The sequence below is a fragment of the Temnothorax longispinosus genome, chromosome 8 (assembly GCF_030848805.1).
Source record: "Temnothorax longispinosus isolate EJ_2023e chromosome 8, Tlon_JGU_v1, whole genome shotgun sequence".
Lineage (NCBI taxonomy): Eukaryota > Metazoa > Arthropoda > Insecta > Hymenoptera > Formicidae > Temnothorax > Temnothorax longispinosus.
In genome coordinates this window covers 1,949,564-1,970,747 of record NC_092365.1, presented here as the reverse complement: position 1 = coordinate 1,970,747, position 21,184 = coordinate 1,949,564, and the positions used below count along the sequence as shown (strand labels likewise).

The 21,184-nt window shown below is 41.8% G+C and overlaps 1 protein-coding gene and 1 long non-coding RNA gene across 9 annotated transcripts in view; one reads left to right on the top strand and one right to left on the bottom strand.

Annotated features, from left to right (window-relative positions):
• Nucleotides 1–813: 813 nt before the first annotated feature.
• Nucleotides 814–21,184, bottom strand: part of LOC139817545 (uncharacterized) — a 205,402-nt gene continuing 185,031 nt past the window's right edge. For both annotated transcript variants that reach the window (XR_011733259.1, XR_011733258.1), the window contains one exon: nucleotides 814–1,132. This is a non-coding gene — a long non-coding RNA (uncharacterized lncRNA). The remainder of the gene's footprint in view (nucleotides 1,133–21,184) is intronic.
• Nucleotides 7,950–21,184, top strand: part of Mdr49 (Multi drug resistance 49) — a 53,563-nt gene continuing 40,328 nt past the window's right edge. For 2 of the 7 annotated variants that reach the window (XM_071785734.1, XM_071785726.1), the window contains exons 1-4: nucleotides 7,950–8,145; nucleotides 15,132–15,237; nucleotides 16,376–16,824; nucleotides 17,770–18,029. The gene's annotated coding sequence lies outside the window, so the exon portion shown is untranslated. Of the gene's footprint in view, nucleotides 8,146–11,615; nucleotides 11,835–15,110; nucleotides 15,238–16,375; nucleotides 16,825–17,769; nucleotides 18,030–21,184 lie in introns of those variants that run through there. The other 5 variants (XM_071785727.1, XM_071785728.1, XM_071785732.1 and 2 more) reach the window with 5 other exon arrangements.

Sequence of the window (21,184 nt, the reverse complement as noted above, 5' to 3'; positions counted from 1 at the left end):
TGGAAAATGTAAATTATCGTTCCGCTAGGATATCTACGATTATTATTTCCTTAACGATATGCATTGTGTTCTGAATTTTCTCTTCGAATATCAAGATTAGAATGCAATGTACTTAGAGTCAAGTGGAGAGCACTGATAGTGAGTCACACACACTATGTCGGTTTGGGCAATTCAAGTAACGACGAGCGCCGTAATGGCCGCGACACATTGAAGAAAATATTCGACGTATTTTAAACGTAAAATAAACTTTACAAGACATTAAATGTTTCGTAACGGTGGCAAAACAATGTTTGGCATTTGCCTACGACGACGCGCTGGTTACGTAAGGTCACCGCACTATTATTCACTAACCGACACTAGCTCGAGTACACAAGTAATAGCGGCGCGAGGTTTTATTGTCAGTCGACCGAGAGACGTGGTAGTGCCTTGCGTCAAGTACATCTTTAGTTAATATTTTACGAAACACAGTAATATTTTACAAACGATGAAAGACTATCGGCTCGCGGGAATAATTAACTCTTCCGATCAACGATTTGCAAACGATGAGTATATATCGAAGCGGGTATTTTCGCGCTAGATATTACTCGTCTTACACAGAGTCGACGCGCAATTATGAATAGGAATTATTTAAGTTACCGTAATATTTAGCGTGTACTTTGCGGGAACGCGTCTTGCTTGATATCAGGAGTCAGGAACCACCTCGCGATTAGCATACGTATGATCGTATTAAGTGTGAGTGCAACGGAAGAACATGAGAAAAGAGTACTTTGGGAGGCATTCTGTTACGTATCGTACAGGTAAGTGCTAATTATTTATTACTTTAATTTGAAATAATAGATCTGTAAATGTAACATCTGATAGATTTTCTATTTTCTTGAACGGGCTACGAATATTTAGTTCTGGACTGTGTTTAATTTTCCGTAACGAAAAAATGTAGTTTTAGAAATGGATAGAATAGAAAATACTTGAATGGTAAAATAAGTTTATGTATAACTTTATATCTGAAAAATTATATAAAACCAGAACAAATTTTCAATTTTTTATATTTATATATATTCCATATATATGTCTACCACCGTAAAACTCATCATTTTGAACGGTATGCAGCACAACGTCCACCGTCCGGCTTGATCTGAAACACAAAATCGAAATATTCTTTTTCAAATAAATTGTATTTATTAGACCCTGATAAAGGCAAATTTTAACCTTTTGCCTTTCCATCTATTTTATTTAATTTGAAATATATTTGAAATATATGTGTAATAAAATATCCAGCATGCGCATGTACATTATTATATAAAATTCTGTGAGATCGTAATTAATCATGTTTCCTGCCGGTTTAAATGTGATTTGACCATTATTATTTCCGGATCAAGAACGGCATATGAAACTGCGGAATCAAATGACTCAAACAAAGTTGTGTATCATTTATCAAGCATTTATCGATCATTTACGGTTAGGAGTATCATGAAAAAAGTAAATGTAATCGGAAACGTTGAAACGACGAAGCAAGTTGATAAATACGAAAATAAAGTAAATAAATTTTGAGAGGTCAGAAACGAGAGCTGAAGTATAGCCTCGTAAATTATACCGCCCTGAGTGAACAACATTTTATTCGAATTAAGGATGTAATTACGACTGTTATATAAGGAAACGAGAGACAGTCCGCGAGAGAATGTTTTTAACATTTTCTTAGAGCGGCATATATTCGCGGCCACGAAACGTATTAAAGAGAAGTTTAGTCCAATCGTCTACGTGTCCGGAATGTCCGGAAGTTTTTGCGCTGGGCGCAAAAGGGCGCGGTTGCAGGAAAAAAGAAATTAAGACGGAGATTAAGTTGCCGTAATTTTGCCCGATACGGCATTTAACTTTGTCCTCCCCCAGGGCAGGATCACTGCTCGTGGCACGGAAAGAAAATGAATCGCGGTCAATTATTCCACAACGAGGGATTTGTTTCCGGTTAACGATTCTGGGCATTTCGCGAAAGAAGGAAAAAAAAGATTGTGTTTTGGCGTTAATACGTTTGGCGTGAAGTATAAACGAAATACAGAAGAATCCTATTTCTCTTCCTATTTCTCGCGAGTCGATTTTCGCCCCTTTTCGCTATATTAAAGTGGGATCTATAAATCAGTGCGAGAGAGATCAAAGATAGCTTTTCGCGCACCTAGGAAGCTATTGGCGATAAATTTAGAGCTTTCCGGCGCAGCAGTCCCGATTCCTACTTCGCGTTTCGCACGGACTTCGCTTCGTGAGGGATTTTCGCGATCCGCAATACCATTCTTACATTAACGAGATCCTCCGTTTTATTATAACACAGAGAACAAAATTTAATGGAACATTCGCACAAATTCGACATAAATGTCGATTTAATATTTTGTTTTGTTTTATTATTATTATCACGCTTCTTTATCTATATTTCGTGATGCTTTTATTATTTCAGTATGCGCTGTAAAGTTCACCTAATCATTTTATTTACTTTATCCAGCTACGTTGCAAATAATTTAATCCTCTTTCGGAAACTTTGCTTTGACGTGATTAAATTTTTCCACACATTTCTGTTTCGCTTGCCTTAAGTCACTTAAACCGCATCGGCATGATAATGGAATAAATTTAGCTAACGAAGGGAAGAAAGCGAGAGAGCGAGAGAGAGAGGCTCACGTACGAGACCGTCTCGCCTGGCGGCTTTGCCGTGGATGCACGTGGCGATTATCGTACGTGTGTCTTCTCTCGCTTCCTCCGACGTTGGTAGACGAGCGAATTAAGAGGCCGAATACGTTCCGCAGCTTCGGATAAACTTGGGGAAACAACTGCTGTCATTCGCAGATGCGCGCGACGACGACGTCGGCGGAATATGCGCCGCTTACTTTGGGCCGTCGAGCAGGCAACGAAAGGCGGTAAGCAACACCGGTTGTGCAAACGTACTCGAAAATCTTTTGTGAAGCGCGGAGAACGCGCCGACTGTGATTCCGCGAGGATTAAACGAGCGCGCGCCCGCCGCGTCTGTTACCAACACGGTGTTCCGGCTTGTTAGCGTAATTATATCCGCGGCAGACGTTCGTATACGCGATTTGCGCGGGAGCGGTATCTCAACGTGCGGCATCGGACGATTACGGCGTCCCTCCGGGAGGAAAATTTTGCAATTCGCGTCTAAACGTCGCGCGTAATCGGGCTCAACAGTTTGCCGATATTATCGGAGCGGAAGCGATTCCACTATAATTGGCGTGATTAATCGGCGGATCGGTCGTCGATGCGCGGCGTGCACGAACCCTTCCGTACGTTTATTCCGGGACGCTCGTGTTAATTACACACTGCTTGTCTCGCAATAATCGCGCGCGTCTTGGGAAATATCTGAAATTCCGCGCGAGATAAATGACGACGCGCGTCACGCGACTGCGATCTCCCCCAGCATCCTGCCTGCGGTATCCTTAGCTCGGCAATCATCGGGCAACACAATGCGGACAATGCGTATTCACGGGAACACGGCCGAGATAGCCTCCTCCCCCCTCCCCCCGGTAACTCGAGAGAGCTCGCGAGTACCGCTACCGGTTACAGAAGGGTCTCCACTGGCGAAATGGAGATCCTTTATCAGCATCACGTCCCTCAAGTGTCTCCGCGAAGATTCCTCTCCGGCCGGAGAGTGAGTTAGATCGGTCGAAATAAATCGAGAGGGTTAATCCCCCCGAGGATTCGGTGCGGTGGGGCCCTGCCCGCGATCGCGGTTCTGATGAGATCCCACTCGACATGGAGATTCGGGATCAATCGTCGGCGAAATTAAGCTCTTCATGCCTGAACCGGATAATACTGAATGAATAGGATAGTTTTTGTATCTCAATGAGCTTTGCTGATAAGAGAGGCAAGGAATACGAGATACCTCGCGTCGCGTTGTTTTATTCCCTCGGAATACACAATCGGGGACACATTAAATCTGCTGCTCCTCGCGTTTAAGAGTTTGCTCGAACTCACATTTAAAATACAAGATACTCTCGTGCGATAAGATTTTCTTAAGACTTAAACCATAATTTGGAACAAATATAGTAAAAGAATTGTGTTCGATTAAAAGGAGAACTTATTGTTAAACGTATATGTTCGAAAACCGAGCAAAAGGGCATAGTTAGAAGATAACTTTAAAATTATCTGATAAAAGAATAATAGAAAAGTGATAAGTATAGACACTATTATCGAAGTTTCTAAATTACTTTCTTGGATATCGATATAGATTTTAGAAGCTTCTTTCTATCGACTTTCTATATTATCATAAATCTAAAATATATAATAATAATAAATGATGAAGTTTCCCGATGCAAAAATAATTTCCTTTTAATAAAGTTCTCATTTAACATTCTTTTAATAAGATAAAGAAAAAATATTTCTCTCGATAATGATGTATATATTTCCGGGATTAATACATAAAATAATGGCGTTATTATTTTACGAGAAAGTTAAAATACACAATTGCTTTTTTAATAACAAGATAGATTGGTTCGAAACGGTTTATTTTTGGTAATTAAATATTCACTACGTCGATGGGGGAGAAGGGGTCGGACGAGGCGAGTTTTATCGCGCGGAAAATTCAGAGATACGCGATTAAATTCGTTCGCTTATCCAGTAGCGAGCTTACAGTCTGGCGGAAGATAACGATAACACGTCGGACGGGATGCTCTCGCGTCATTAACAATGGAAATTTCGAGTTTTTTGCTTTTTGGTTCTCTGAACCATAATAATATCGAGTGCGTCGGTAACGAGCACGAAAAAAAAGGGGGAGATGCAAGTATCGAAGATAGCAACGATCGGGTTGCGCGCGTGCCCGCCGCGCGCCAAATAAACAATGATTATATACCGTGTATGCTGCAAATTTCTATTTGCGGATCATACGAGCTGATATTCCCGCGAATATCAATTTATGGCTTTAATATCGAACGAACATAGAAATGTGGAAACGAAAAAAGGAATAATAGACGTAGAAGTACTTTGCGCGTGCATAATAATTATATATTCTCGGCTTTCTGAGAAACTATTAAGTATATAATATCGTGGACAGAAATGTAACGTATGGAAACTTCCTTCCACGAAGTTTGCGAGCGAGCGAGCGACGTTTTTGCGAGATTAGGTTTAACGCTGCGCGCGTACATAACGCAAATCTGTTCACCACCTCGGTTCAATCAACACGAATGCTCCTTGTCTCGTAGCAATTGATGAAGGCGTATCTAATTAGATCGATTCCCGCAACTAAATCCGTTCTGAGATAATATAACGTCTCGCTGAGACGCGGCAATCCATCTTCTATAAGTCTAAGTTATGTAACTCACTCATCTGGCTGGATAAACACGTGATGTAACTTGGAACTTTCGTTATGCGCAATAATATTCTGTTAAATAAAAAAGAAAATCAATTGTTCCGCGTCAGTAGGTACAATATAAAGTCAGAGCATTATACCAATTCATTCTTTCACTGTCGGAAGACACGCGCGATCAATCGCGACTATCAATTTAAAATCAAGAAAATTCGCACGAGAGACAAATTATAGAGAAAAGACGTAAGCTTATGTGATTTTATAGACGATCGTATTGTCGCAATCCGCGACACAATAACGCGGCCCCATTGTCGGAGCGCGACGCAATTTGGAATATTCTGTTGACGCAAATCTGCATACCTCAATTCAATCAGTTCGCATCCTCCCAACACGTCTTGTTCCACGCGCGACCGTGCGTGTGCTTAATTAGATCGATTCCGCCATGCCGAATTCATCTTGGCGCAGCCTCGGTTCGCCAAGACGTAACGATCCATCATAGCCTCGGTAGGCGCGTTCGCCATTTAACCCGATTCCCGCTGGATCAAGGACGAAGACGAGGCATTCCTCGGACGAGGGTGCCGCAGCCGCCGCCGCCGCCGCCGTTGATCAAGATTAATCGTATGCAAATTACGCGCGCGTCGGCTGGAGGATTCCGCGAGTTTTGGAGACTTCCACCGTCGTTAGAAGGAAGGCATGACGGAAGGAAAGATCGAGCGTCTCGTCGAGATCGTGGCGGTAATTGAAAAGACACGGGAAATTCTGTTAGATGCGAGAAATCCCGTTAAGGAACGGCGCTCTTGATATCGATTTTTCGAGCGACGTGATACTTGGGGAATCATATCCGAAGGAATAATTCCCCCCAAGTATTTCGGTGTAGTCTTCTTCGACCAAGCAGATTTATCAATTTTTCATTGTTCTCCGACTGAACGCGAAAGATCTTCCACGGGGAAGAACCGCGTCTAAGAACCGCGCTCTTTCCACTTCCGTTTTTAAAATTTCATCAGTGAGAATGTATGACATTACGTAAGAAACTAGTTGCAAACAGCAAACCATGCGTATTCTTCCCTTTAAGTTTCTGAACGCATTCTATGCAATAAGCTTAGCGTAAGGAAAGAATTGTAGTAGATGTTGCTCGGTAGAATGTTTATTCTCATAATGTAATTGGCCTTTCACTACAAATAACCCTTTAATCAATGAAGAAATTTCCCTGCAGTTGGAAAACCTTCAACGTTTAATGCAAATGCGACTGTCCCATATTCACGTCTTTTGTTCGCGCATTTTCTACATTCACGGTTTGCTAGTTTTCGCGGAATTAAGATTATCGCTTATTCACAGATTATTTTTTGATAAAAATAAAATAAAATAATGGATGAAGACAAAATTTTTGAATGGTTCCTTCTAACACTTTGGAATGTATATAACTCGGGGTTTTTATATAGTATTTAGTATAATCTTTAGTTATTTACTGCTGGCTTATTTGACTATTAGTCTCCAAGAGTTTCTTAAACATTGCCTCATTGCTATCAAGACAAGTAGGTACAGTTAAACGCTGGTTTTAGGCCATTAGCGTCATGTGTTTTATCGTATTTGGATACAATTTGATTCAAACAACTGTGTACGGAAAGAACGATTTGCTAAAGTGTTCAAAAATTTAGCTAAATACAAATTTAAAAATTATTTTCTTAATTATTTAAATAATCACATTAAGCCGCGTCCAGACTTGTATCGTAATCACCGAATCATGATATTTTCTTATCAAAATACGGATATGCTGGTTATAATGATATGCCAAGGTCTTTGTTTTCAATACGTATTTGTATCCCGTACAGATTGAAAACAAAGACCTTGACATATCATCATAACTAATATTTCCGAATTTTGATAAGAAAATATCATAATATGATACGGTGATACGATACAAGCCTGGACCCGGCTTTAGATGCTCAAGCTAGTTGCTAGAATGTCAAAACTTTTTGCAACATTATCATCATGTTTGAGCGTCCTACGTAATTATTTTTTATTTGTATTTGACTTAATTTTTATATACTTCTGCAAAACCATTCGTTCTGCATAATAATAGAAAAACTCAATTCTAAATTAATATAATTATTGATAATAATTTGGATGTTTTTATTCGAAAAAAATTTCAAATTCCTTACGGCATTTTTTTTCAGAATTCCAAAACATCTGAACTAAGTTTCTTTTAAAATATCTGACAAAAAGAATCGTAAATTTTATTTTTTACTAAAATTTTGTGAAATTGGATTATCTTATCTTTTTAATTTTCCAATAAAATATGAACATTTTTTTCACTGCAGTTATTATCTTTCTAAGAAGTCGTAACCTTGGTCAGAATTAAATTAATTGTTCAATTCACACAATATATTTTTTCTAAATCATCATATAAAAAAAACATCTAAATGAAAGAAGGATATTGAAAGTTCTGCGTGTCGGACAAATACGTCTAGGTCTGCCAGGTCATTGTCGACGTGTATTGGGTGTAAACTCGGCATTAATGTCTACCAAGACCCGGACAGACGTAAGTAAGCGACCGTCACTACGGATATACGCACTCACACAAACTCAGTCACGCAATGTACGTAGTAGACGGTGATATACATAGAGGTTCTAGTGGCACAGAGGGGTCAGTGTAAAACTGCCTTCTGTCCGTAACGTGTCGAACCGTAGTCGGTCGAGTGAACTGTTGCACAGTTCGACCGACGAAGTCCTTCTTCAATCCAGAAGAGCCCCATAGAGAAAGCGCGACGGCTCCTATATCTGAGAATTTCCTTATCGCGAGGAATTACGCCAGACACCAAAACCCTCGAATCCCTCCGCTCTTTCCGTACAAGAAAGTAAGTGCGAGAACCTCGGCGACAATCGATTTTGACTTTAGTAGACCGTTAAAAATAACTTTCATTATTGCACCTGCGAATGTTATTTAATGTAGGATTTATATAGAATTATGTAGAATATAATGCAGCAGATCTTTCGTTTTATTTATCGCTCATAACGGATCTCTTCGTCGCTAGAATCTAGATTTAACGTTGCACGCACGTGATGCGTATCTGATGCAACCGCATCCATTCAATTAACACGAATGTTCCTTCCGTGTTCTGTAGCAATTGATGATTGAAGGCGCATCTAATTAGATTGATTCTCACTACTGAATTCAACTGAGATAACACGTGCTTAGACACGACATTTGGCTTTGGGAGTTCTGATTAACGATTAATTTGATAAACTGAATTAATCTCGCTTTTGAGACCGTTAAAAATAAAATATTATATATATCGAAAGTATCATAAAAAAATTTTGGGAATACAGGACAGAACGAGTGCGATATCACTAGATTGTTAAATATAAAATTGCTAATTGTCACTTAACATGCATTTTGTTCCATTTCGCGTCGACAATCGGTCCATTCTCGCGTAAGCCAACTAAGAAGCTTTAGGTTGTTGATGGGAGAGAAAATCAATACGAGTCCACAGGGCGAAAGTCATTTAATCTGCATTTTCTTTCTACCTGCGCGTGATCCTTGCAATATGGGTCACACGGAATATGGAATATGGGAGGAAATATGCGAATTTATGCGTGCGGAGGACAATGCGGATGCCGACAGGTCGCTGAGACTTATCGGCGGGCATTATCTGGCGCGATATCGGAAAGTGGACGGAGGCGTGAGTCGGTCAGACCGCGATTATATACGTACGTGACCCTGGAAAATCGTATGCCATAAATTTGCTGGTTGTACCCCGAGGCTACAGAGCGCGCGCGTTGCACGCGAATAAATCAAGGCCAGCGGCCAGCTCGCGGCGAAAAAATTCAATCAAACAAATAAATGTGTCATCGGACGAATGTGCGAAACGATTCGTCGATGGACTTACAAGTGTCTGTAGATATTCGACGAGAACACTTTGGTTTTAAATTTATTGATCGAAGGCACAGAGGTTGAGGTTGAGAGAGAGAGAGGGAGGGGGGGCAGAGAATGTGGTGTAGAAATACTAATCAATGTTCACTTAAGTAATTAGGTTAATTAGATTGAAAATTCTCCGTCTATTAATATTTTCATACCATATGATACATCGTTCGCAAAAATATTGTTATATAAATCTTAAATTAAACTTTAAATAATTTTAGAAACTGCTAAGTTTTATTTCGCTATTTATCTGAAAAATGATAAAAAGTCGCTATTCTTAATATAACAATATTTATAAATTACAATTTTTAGATTCCAAAATCTCTGCTCAAAGTAAATATTTTAGTATTTTCATATAAAGACCGTTAAATTTTAATCAAGCTTTAATTTAATCAAGATTGTCAATGACGAAATTTTCAGGTTTCATATTTTTCTCATTTTTAGCGTAGTTCCAATTTTTTAATAGGTCTTCAAATACATATAGAAAATAAATAGAAAAAGTTTGCTGGTGGAAACAAGTAACGTATGGCAAATTACTCGAAATAATACCATAATTAATCCTTTGTCCGTTAAACCGCGTAACATAGTCCGTGACTAACTGTATGTAGCTTTCCATCGGATACGGAAACTTCCGCGAAAATATGGAAATAGCCCCTTCCAGTTTTAGTTTCACGGCCGCATTACGTACGTTTTACGTTCACGCCTTGTTACGTTGCCTTAAAATAGCGACCACCGGTTTTAGCCCGCGCAAACCAGATAACCGGCGTTTTATATTCATGCTTCTTGCAGCGAAAGAAGTTTTCCATACACATACGCCAGCGTTGCGCCAGATTGACATATCGTTCAATTAGTAAATCGTATTTAATTTCCCGCCCGTGCATTGTACATATAACGCGCGCGTTTAACCGAATATTTTCTAATGAAACCGCATTTCTAATTGGGTTAGATATCAAATATTAATTAATTGACGGTACGAATTGTGCCGGTAATGCGCATAGCAAATCAAGCGCGACGAGAATTGATTTAAATTTGATTTTTGCACGAATTTCCATGCAAATTTACTCGATTGTCATTTCGTCAATAAATAATTGATAATCAAAATTAATTATCGATGTAATGGTGTTAATTTCCCGCGCGACTCGTAGCTGGGATCGACTTTTCAAACAACGCGTTCGAAATCATCGGCGGCTAATTTCGGTCGCGTATTTACAGAGGGCAAACGCATTTTTCACACTGTAGGCTTCATCGGAAAATGCGGTTGCCCGCGTGGGCGGGGAAAACTTCGTAAAAACGAGCCGCCAAACGAATTTGTTTTATACCTTGTCGCGTGTAATCGAGCGCGCTTTTACCGCGTTGTGCTCGACGATCGCGTTCAAATATCAATCGCGAATGGTCGCGGACTGCTGTTTATGCAACTTTCAACGTGTTTCGCGAAAAACTCGTCGCGGTCGGACGTAACGCGCGGTTTTTCTCCCTCGTCGCGTCGGGCAGCGCGCTTTTTCGTCTCTATTAGCGCCGAAAAATGCACGTCTGAGATCGTGGTCGAGCGACATCGTATTACCGAAAGAAGACGCATGCCGAAGAGAAGGATTTTCGGAATCGAAAGGAAGCCCGTCGCTACGTGACGTTTCCCCGACGTCTATCGCGCGCGTCTTGTCCCGTTCGCCCGTGCCTTCCTTCCGGATCTGACGCCCGGTAGTTGGCCCCTTTCGAGATCTCCAGGGGAAACGCGCGATGTATGTGTCGCGTGTGCTTAGGGAAGTCGAGGATCTTATTGAATCTGCTGTAATCCGCGGCCGACCGACGTGTACTCGGATGCTTTTGACAGCGCTCCCGGCTTTGCTCTCCTGCTGGCTGGATTATATCGATTATATGACGCAACGCCCGGCTTTCTCAGAACGATATCGATTTTACAGCGTCCCGTCGACGCCATAGGCCCGACGAGCGCCCCGATAAGCGAGCTTTGATAGCGGTAGCCAGAATTTCGTGCGATCGACACCCTACGTTTCGCCAACGTAATTATCGTTGAGTCGCCCTCTTGCAACGAAATAATATTCTAACTGGCTAAAACCAACGACTATTTTCACGTGTCGAGATATACACCCGTTATCCATAATTATTATAAGAAAAAAAAAAGAACAAAGAGCTCGTTGTACGTTTGAAGTCGCGAAAAGAACCGTTTCGGCCGTACATATTTTCGTCTTAGGCCTTGGACTTGCAATTAGCGTGGGTAATCTCGAAAGTATCGATCCGTCGGACGCCCCGCCGAGCGTGTTGTAACGGCGTGCCGTAGGCTTACCGCAGCATATGCGAGGAAGGGCGAGCTGTATATAATTCGGCGATCTATATATGCCTATAAGTGGCAACCAGAAAACAAGTTGGCAGAGAATCGGCCGGCCGAACAATCCAGTCAGACCTGTGCGTTCGCGCGACTCGGATTCGCCGCCGCCGCCGGAATTTTGGGTTTCAGTTTTCGTCCTCTCGTCTTCGCGTCCGAAACCATGGGGAATTCTTCGGAACGAGTTATCGATCGCGGCGGCTGATATAGGTATCCCGGCAGGTGCGAGTGAATCCGCGATATTTCCACGGACTGATAACCGATATCGCACTAGGGATTCTTTTACGGTATCGTATTTTTATATCTTTACGATATTGACATGGACATCGCGGATCTCATAATACTGAGACACGATGTAATTGAGCTCGGGCATTGTGAAAGGAATGAAGGCACTTTGTCTCTGCGAATTCGTTCTTTAACCACTTCAGAGTCGATTTCTGAGTATGCTCTTAAATACAAAATATAAATAAATATTAAAACAAAATTGTAAAAGAAAAACGATTCAGCTCTTCAGATGTGTTAACACTAGACTAACGCTAGAACTATCAAAGTAGTCAAAATGATTGGCTTGTAACTTTTTTTATCAAATTTATAACGGTATACATTTTTCTGAGATACTTCGTGACTTTTGTTGCAATGTGTAAATGATTAATTTGATCAATTTACTTGCTCTCTTCATTCCTTTTTTCAAAGATATATATAGTATATTTAAATAGTAGAAATAAGTAGATACATAAATCTCGTCCGTAGTTCTAGTATTAAATTCAAGACATTGGGTTTTAAAATTGTGATATTGACAGCTAGCTCATTTGCAAATTCCGATATCACATTCTTAGTTTTCTATTGGTATTGATCGATATTAGTTAACAATGTTAGGGTGCTATGTAATAACGCTCCAGTATGTTATACACAAGGAACATCGCTCACCTTCATTAACGCATTCTTCAAATTTCAATCATAATCATAATTATGTATCTATTAAATATATATATATATATATAATATGCCCGTGACAATGATAAGAACACTACAATGTGGCTGTGTCACAAAGCTATTAAGGTGTGTGCTCATGGACAAGCGCAAACAACACTCCTCTGTCTCTGAAACATTTCGAAGGAATGTAAATATTACGGTTATATAGCCTTATCGATGTTACATAAAACGCCCCCTTAATATTTTATATTACGTATCTCATCGAAAATACAGAAAATAATTCAATACGGAGAATTCTCTGTATAGAAGAAATAAATTTCATAATTAATAAATAAATAATAGAAGATAGCAATTGATATAAATCGATAATTTTAATAATTAATGAAGTTTCGCTACTTATTAGCTTTATTATCCGTAATCTTATTAAACCTTAAAATTGATACCCGTTGCCATTAATGCAATATTAATAACCATGTAGCAGGAAGAATGATGAGAATCAAACATACAAAGCAATAAAAAAAGTAACGATTAAATAGAATTTTATCGAATAATTATGTGCCAATTTCAATTCTATTTTTCGCAATAAAGCCTGCTTGCCTGTTATCTGCAAAATTAGATTTCCTAAATTAAAAAAAATGTTTTACATTGAATATTTAATATTTATATTAAATAATTTAAAAAGGCTATTTCTTAAATTAAGGAAATTTAAAAAAAAATAGACAGCTATCATCTCGATATAGTCCGCATAAATTTGGGAATAAAATATCATCTGCAGCATGATTTTTTTTTGTAAGACATTCGATGCTTTGTCCCGTCTTCACATATGGTGGCGTATATCTCTTTCAGTAAAAGGATTGAAAGGGGCGAGAGAGAACGGAGCTCATCGTCTTGCCCTCCGCGTTTCTACGAGATATCGTCGCGATGAGAAAATGCGCCAGGGTTACGGAGACGCTGATAGGATACTTTTATTGAAGGGGGACTATGACGATCCGGCAATATCCTGCGTTCCGTCCATTTCTTTAACCCGTTGACGAGCATTATGAGTTTCACCACCGTAGCTTCCTCCATTTTTATCTGATAATATCGTCCGTTTTTTATCCGATAATATATTGTCCGTTTCCAGGATCAAGCCTGGGTCTTTGTGACGAAAGAATGATGATTAAAGGGCTATACGTACGAGCCACCTGCTGATCACATATAGAATTTTGTCGCAGGAACGATTACTTATATGAAATCGGAATTAACGAGTTTTATTTAAGTGCAATATAGCAAACGTATAGAGCGTGAGAATGTTAACTCGAGAATATAAACAATGCGCTCTTCGCGAGAAATCTCTCGAGAGACTTTTCGCGACGTCTTCCCGGTCCAGTTGGGTTTCGTGGAGAGATTCCGCTCGCGAGACTTTACTTAATACTCGCCAACATCCGGAAGAGAAACGATCAACAATGCCGTAAGCCGGAACGGATGGCGCGACGCGGCGACAAAAATTGAAAATGCGGAGAATGTCGCGGTGTGTTTCGTCTGTCCGACGAGATTTCTCGGTCGCGATGTTTAACCGAGATATCTCGAGATAAAGAGGAGGAATCGCTGCGCTCTGCATTTTCTCACGAAAAGATCCCCGGCGTGTCTAGGCGCGCATCCCTCACGTATTTCACGGACCCCGGGGGCGTTTGCGGAATTCTTGTTTGCGACGGGGAGGGAATCGGGGGAGGAAAAGAGAGTGAGAGAGTGAGAGAGGAGAAGGAACAAGCGGAGGAAGCGAAATTCGCGCAAAGGAGGAATCATCGAAGACTCGTCGACCTCTTCTTCGCTTCTTCGCGCGCGGGATGGCGCAAAAGTTCGGAATACAGCCCCGAGGTGGCGAGTAACGGCAGCGACGGAGATGATTGATAGCAAAGAACGCGCGGCGCGACTCGCACACCACAATGGGGACCAGAAATATGAGATCGGAATAAAATTCATAGCCGTTGCCAGGGGAAACGTTAGGCCGCGATTGAGATGCAAATAAGAGCGAGACACCCGGTAGCGGCGACGACGGCGACGACGGCGACGACTTCGTGGCATCTCCGTAACTCCTTCGTACCGACGACAGAAGAGAATTTTTTATGAGCTCGGGGGAAGTTGCTATCCGCGCCCGAAGTTTTGCGGCGACTTTGGAAATTTTTTCGCGGATGGGTCGGACGCCCGACAAGTATCTCCATTCGTATCGCGAATCAACTGTTTATTTGAAAGCGGCGTAAAGAATATTTTAGGAAAGTAGGCTAAATGCACAGAGAATCAATAACGATGAAACTATTTTAACCCTTAGCCGACATGCGACAGTTTCCTTCGTTCCTTTCTTATTCCAATTCAACCAAAACGTGCGATTTTTGTCATTTTAATAATTATTCCTTGCTCTAATTTAATAAAACAATTTTACGGAGTAATCACGGCGGCGAGCTTACAATTAACGCACAGTTAATGAAGCACGTTCGTTAATCGTTGTAAGAAATTTTTTCAAAACTATAGAATTTCCACGAAAATAAAATTGCTCCAGGCTATAGTATGCTGTAGTAACTTTAATTTTACGTATAATATGTATCCATCGTCATATAATGTATTTATATGGCGTCTTCTTTCATTAATCGTAGTACGACCTTTTCTTCTTTCAGTTAAATTTAACGGCGGACGAGTATCGCTATCATCTCGCGGCTCGAAGGGCCATTAAAGGTATTATTCGATCCGCTAGCGTGGAAACATAGCCCGTACCTGATGAGTGTGAGTATCGTTTCACTCAGAACATTCGTAATTCCGTTAACCGTTCATTATCCAATTACACGCGATCATTTTCCACGAGATCGCCATTGTTCCGACCGCCCTGGCACGTCGCGATTTCCAAAAGTGATTCACCTGAATGGCGGATTCCGATCCGCGGAATCGCGCAGCTTTTGTTTCCGCAAAGCGGATCAAGCGCGCGACAATGGTTTTACCACCCTTACGTATCGCGATTGCCACCTAACGAACGGAACGGTGATTCGCAGCTCTTTATCCGACGATTACGCGCGCCGGTTTTGTGGAAATCGATCGCGGGTGACTCATGAAAGAGTACGTAAAAGGAGACTTGGCATGCACGTGCACCTTTCTGGTCTCATTATCGCGATTGTGTCGTCGCGATTCCGCAGAACGAATAAAATGCAACAAAAGGGTGAGAGCAACGCGAGAATGTCGCTACCATTAGCGGTATATAGACCGACCGACTGTATATGTAAGGTGCGGTGTTGCACGTACCTGCTACGTCCGCTCGTTCCTTATTGATCGCTCGCGCCAGGGCTCCTAAGCGCCGTAAGAAACTACATAAATTAATCACGAGACGAGAGAGACTTGCCGTGGGCTCTTAAACGGATCACGTCACTCCTGGCGGTATTAGAAATTAAGGATAATTAGGAGAATCAAGATAGAATGTTGGCGCGCACGCGATTCGTCGGCTCTTTCGTTCCCTTTTTCTGAAAGACTTATTTATTTTTCTATTTAGCGGGACGTCTTCCCTAAATGATTTCGGGAGGGGAGGTAGATTACACGTAATAAATATATAAGTGAATTAACGCGAACGAGAAAAGAGAGCAGCTGGTAAATTCGAAGACCAATGTTAAGAAATAAATGTTAAGAAATAAACGATATTGCTATTTATATGTTGTTTCATTTTTTTAGCTGCAAAAGCAGCTAGATGAAAGCTATAACGTCCACCCATCTTAAACGCGATTTCCCGTTAAACAGTGTGAATGATAAGATCAGAAATGAAGCAATAAATTAGCACGTAAATTGGAGTAAATAGAACTTGATTGGCGACGATAAGAATTTCAGCTCAATATAGCGTATTACGGCATCTGATAATTGTCGTTTTTTCTATACGTTTCAGATTCGATGGACGTGCGGACATATGGTGAAGCAGAGAAGGTTTATCGGGAATACCAACAACAAAATGATCAATATACGGAAACGTTCGTAGACGTCTTAGAGGGATAATTTAATTCGCACGGTCCGAATGTGAGAAACGTTGTTCCTCATAAGTTAAACACGAAAGCAGGTCTTGCAGGTTTTGAAGCTTATCAGGAATATCACGGAGACAACTGTTCACATTGCGGAGCTGAAGATGTGTTGTTGCACGTTGTAAGAAGAGTTATATAGATTCGTCGATCGGGTCGCGAAACATATTGGCAGGTTTCCGCGAGCCGGAAGACGAGTGCTAGATCCGTCACACAGATCTAGATGTGATCGCACTTGTGATTCTATTTCCTTTGTTGTATTTTGTCCAGCGAGACTTTTTAGAGAGACTTTTTAAAGAGATTTTTTTACTTTCTTATTACGGTGAGTGAAACACGATACTATTGTTTTTGTTCATTTCTCTCTTATTGAAAAATTTAGTGTAATAAAATCAAACGAAACCCGTACCTCCAACGGAGCGTACGCAATCGCGAGAGTTACGAGCTCCACACCAGAGCGATCGTATAGAAAGTTTCCGGATATGTGTGTAAAACAGAGAGAACATTTTCGATTGCGTACGGTCCGCGTGTACCAAATTACCATGCTGCGTGGAACGTAATTGCGAATTCGTAGCGAGAGCCTTTTCGGAGCAGTTAGCAGTCATGATATACAATAAATACGGTCGCGTATATTCGGTATTCTAAAAACTTTATATGAACAAGAAAATAATAGATTTAATATTCAAAATGTAATAGTTTGAAAATTCTAACAGAAAAAATAGAATGTATAAAAATAGTTACGTATAAAAATATGAAATATAAGAATCTAAAAATATAAAAATAAGTTTCTGTATTTTATGTTCATGAAAGAATACGTTAAATATACGCTCGCTTATTTGCACTTACAAGAAATGATTAGAGACGAAAGTTCTGACGTAATGCACGGCAATTTTAACGGATATCCAATAATAGAAACGGTTTTAAAATGATGTTATCGGCGGGCCGGGTCAGTCCATGTTACAAGAAACAAAGAATTGTGAGGCAATTCATCAAAGTTTACGGTGGTATTGTCACGAAGTAGTAAGACATTTACAGCGATCCGCCTCGACAATCGAACGGCAAACCACTTGATCGTTTAAAAACAGCTTGATCGAGTTTAACGTGTAGCCAATATAACAATAATTTGTCTGCGTATCGCGCGCGTTTCTCAAGCAGGTTGCTGTCGAACAATCATTGAGACTAATCGATTATTTATTCAGAGCGGTCTTTCCTCGCTCGCGAATGCCGCGGGGAAACAAATGGCATAATTTAATCGCCCTTATTCTTTCAGATTTTAGATACTATCGTTCATTTTACGGAGAAGGAGGCATAAGCCAAAGTATAATCGAGAGTATTATCCGCAGTTCATTACGTTTGCTCATAACTCTCGCGGTATCAATATAGAGGAAATTAAAATTTGCATATTGCAATTGAGAAAACACGTGGTCGAACTTCGTGGGGGAAAAACGGACGATGTTTTAATTTGCAAAGCCCAAAACTGAATTTTCGACCCTCGTGCGCCACGCCGCGAAGCGGAGTTTCGTCATAATGGTGAGTAATATCTGTGCACATTATAAATTAATTTGTGCTTTTCTGCACGCAAAAATATAAAATCTCATTCGTTACATTCGCCACTAAATCGTCGTTCGCTTTATGTAACTCAATATACATAACGAATGCTGCGCTTATTGGCGCACGTAACCCAAATAGTATATTACGTAAGCTCGGCGAGTGACTCGCCAAGTCGATAACCTTGGTCACGGTCGACCGACTTGCGAATCTGCCTGGCCACTACTCCAGGCCACTCCAGCCCGAATTGTCGAACGAACGGAAATTTCCGACCACGTATTGTCGCGCGCGGAATTGTATTGTCATCCATGCAAATTTTGGGGAGCGAGCGGAGGATTACGCTCGCGGAGTTCCTCCCATTAATCAACGTTTCCTGTTGCACTTAGGAGATCAGCTCGCGTGGCTCGCACCACCTCAACTCCGCAATCCAATTTATTTCTCGCGTTTCGGACACGTGAAAACATCCGCGACTTTCCGACGAGAAATCGAAGGATGCGCCGCATTTTTTTCTTTCCGTTCCGTTGGGCGGCAATGTCGATATTGTAATCTGGAGATTTGATGCATGACACTATCGTTTGCATATGTATATCGTAGGATAACCTCGCGCGACTGACATTGAAAATTAGCATGTAAGATCGGCCCTGTTATGCAGATCGGCGTACGAGCGTGATGCAACAGGCACGTTCGTACGTATCGCGAATGCGAGAAAGCGTTCCGTTCCGGCTCGTATCGTATAGATCGAAGGTATCTCGAAATATCCCGCGGGTTCATCGGCTCTCGTAATAACAATCAAACACGAGGCGCGGTATCCGAGAGGGGTAACGGAAACTCTCCTTGTCCGACAGATTTCGGATTGTGTTACGTATCAGCCTGGAGAGATAATGTTCCGTAATTGCGCGCTTCGCAAATACCGTCTCGGTTTAAATACCGCGGTATCGCACGTAGCGAAATTAAAACGGTGTCGCATTTTGTTTCCGAGTGCAGAGTGATAAGTGGCGCGGCGTTGGCGGTAATGGTTATGAAAAACGGCGGATCGAGTGAATGAACGTTCCCTCTAACGAAAATTAATGCGTGCGAGAGAGCGCCGGGCATTTAAGCGTGCTTTTAGCGGCCGTTCCATCACCGCGGCGGAGAATATTGAATAGTTCTGCAGATAGCGACGTACCATCTTTATAAAACCGGTTCCGTTCCTTTCTTAGAATGCCATTTTCTTTCCCTTTAGAACGAATCAATCTCAATTGTCCGTTTGATGTAATTATCGGCTCGATCGATCGCGATTGCGTTTCGATGTCAGCGCGCGAAAAAGCGCGGAGGGCGTTCGCGCGTAAATCTGATTCGGGATTAACGCGACGGGAAACAAAGGGCGAATAATGCACTCTCGATTTCCGAACGAACCTCTCTTCCGCGGCCGTTGGGGCGCAACGTAAAGATTCGCGTCTTCTGAACTTCCTTTCGGTTGATTCACTGGGTAATCAGAGCGGGATATTCCGTTGTGAATTCCACGACTTGGTGGCTCCTGCCCGGGGCATCTTATCTTCCCCGCCGGAAACGATGGTTGCGCGTTCGCCGTTAATGCCCCGGCTCTAACAATTAATCGACTTTCATTTTATTTTCACCGACTGCAACTCAAATTAATTACGAGAAATTTCATCTCGCGCTCTTCTCGTCACGAATGGAAACAGCGGTGCCGATATTCTGGACCGCGAAAACTTCCTTACTTCGCGAAGGTGAGCGTTCGATGCGTTCGATAATGCAGGTAGAAGAAAAGTTTATTCCACGCGCAGCTTGTCGCCGTCGCAAACTTTGCGAAATCGCAAACGGCCCAGATTTGAACCTCTCGCTGTTTAATTATGCAGAATTACTAATCGGAATTATTAAACGAGAAATAATAATTAACACGCTTCGAAAAACAAGCAGTGGATTACGAAGAAGAACGGTCGTTTCTGCCGCGATGGAATACCGTAATTGGCGCCACTTATCGCTCAGCTGATAAAACTGCAAAAAACACTCGTGCAAAAAACTCATCCTTTGTTATTATTCTTGAGATTACGCGACGTGTGAAAGACGCTTGATTAGAAATTATCGCGCGCAACGCGCCAGGAAGATAAGGGAGACGAGCGATACGCGTGCAGGTGAGGCGCGTAGGAAAGAAGAAAAGAAGCTATACTTGGCCGAGGTATACTGACCGTGACTAAGCGGTCGAGCGCGAAGCCGACCTTGCCACCGTAACGACGGCGTTAGTAATAACGAACGTACGAACGCACTCTTGGTGGTCAGTAGCGTGACCCCTTCTGCTTTTTCCTTTTTCTCGCGGCGGCGTTTTTCAGCGACGGCAAACGGGAAAAGCAGTTACGACGAGAGGAGGGCAGCGGGACGCGACGCTCTTTCTCTATCTCCCGAGTCGTGGGCGAGCGCAAATAATGAGCTCGCCTGTCTTTCTCTCTCCGGACCGAGGCCGGGGGTTTAAACGCGACCACGTGGAAAGCTCACGTGCGTCAGCGGTTTTCCGTATCTCTGGCCCTGATTCTGTGTTTTCCGCCGCGCTCGATTAAGCGCCCGCGCGTTCCCGTTCAGAGCAACCGCGGCAGAATAATTAGCGGTAAAACGGGTAGAGACTACCGGGGGAGGGGGGGAAGAGGGGGGCGGAAGGATCGCGGGCATCGGTCTGTCTAGTTATTGGGGCGTTTCATATAGGGGCGATAAAGCGAGCTTTATCGACGATTCGGCAAAGAGAATATTTTGGGTTTCATTCGATTGTATATTTAGCTCTGCGGCTCTCTGAATGAGATTGCAACGTAGTGTACCCGGTATCGAATGTCCCTGATACAGGCAGTCTCGTAAGTGCGATAAACTGGCATTGATAAAGTGGCGGCATTCTTTATCGTTAGCGATACGCGAGAAGAATATGTTGGACGTCGCATTGATGACGAAATGAGTGATGGATTATGACTGCATGATTATTGGACGAGAAAAATCACACGTGATTTATTCACGCGAGAGAGATGAAATGGCGTCCCTTTCATTTTCACGTGCCGACATTCGTACTCAATAGTACAGGATCGTAAAAACTCCGTCCTCCGTTTATAAATTAATAAATTGCCGAATTGAATCAACTGTCTGAATCACAACTGTTAACC